Source organism: Hemitrygon akajei, chromosome 7 (assembly GCF_048418815.1).
Source record: "Hemitrygon akajei chromosome 7, sHemAka1.3, whole genome shotgun sequence".
Lineage (NCBI taxonomy): Eukaryota > Metazoa > Chordata > Chondrichthyes > Myliobatiformes > Dasyatidae > Hemitrygon > Hemitrygon akajei.
In genome coordinates, this window is record NC_133130.1 from 134,968,935 (window position 1) to 134,969,654 (window position 720).

Below are 720 nucleotides of genomic sequence, written 5' to 3' on the forward strand. Positions count from 1 at the left end.
TGATGACTTGAGCTTGCTCTCCAGATTGCAGACTTAGGCAGTCAGCTATCAAGTCTGAGATGTCCTTGGTTCAGGAAGGGACCAAATGCGAATAGTCTGGTAGGTTCACCTGTAGCAAACTTACTCCAAGGATAAAGTACGTGCCAGAACAATGCACCCAGGTTACTGTCTTCCTCCGTCAGCGGTGACCCCTGCCTTCCCACCACTGAGTCTCTGTAAAATCATGCCAATCCATAGTGGGATAACCCAAATGACACCAGCACCCTTCCCCAGGGCTACACCCCGAGAGGTCAGCTCCTAATTACATTCACCCAGATCCTGTGAGCAGGCCGTGTATGAATGCTGGACACCAGACTCCCAAAAGAGACACCACCACTCACTGTGAAACGGGAAGAGATGAGCAGGTGAACATTACACAATTCAAGGATCATTTTAAGAAAATATGCAACACCCCACCAACAGCAGCAGCTCCCAGATCTACGACAAGTCTGACTGGAAGAGCGTTCAGAATGGGACAAGGGCTTTGTGAATCAGGAGCACACTGAAGACAAGTGCACCATCTCTGAAATCTCCCTGGTGTTGCACCACTGCAGAGAGAGACTCCGAACTTCCTACCACAGCCTCATCTCAAAACTGGGTAACTTGACCTAAAATTTCTGTCAGCAGGACGACAACTTTTCTCGAGAACGTCAGTGATGTCAAAGAAATAAACACCAAAGA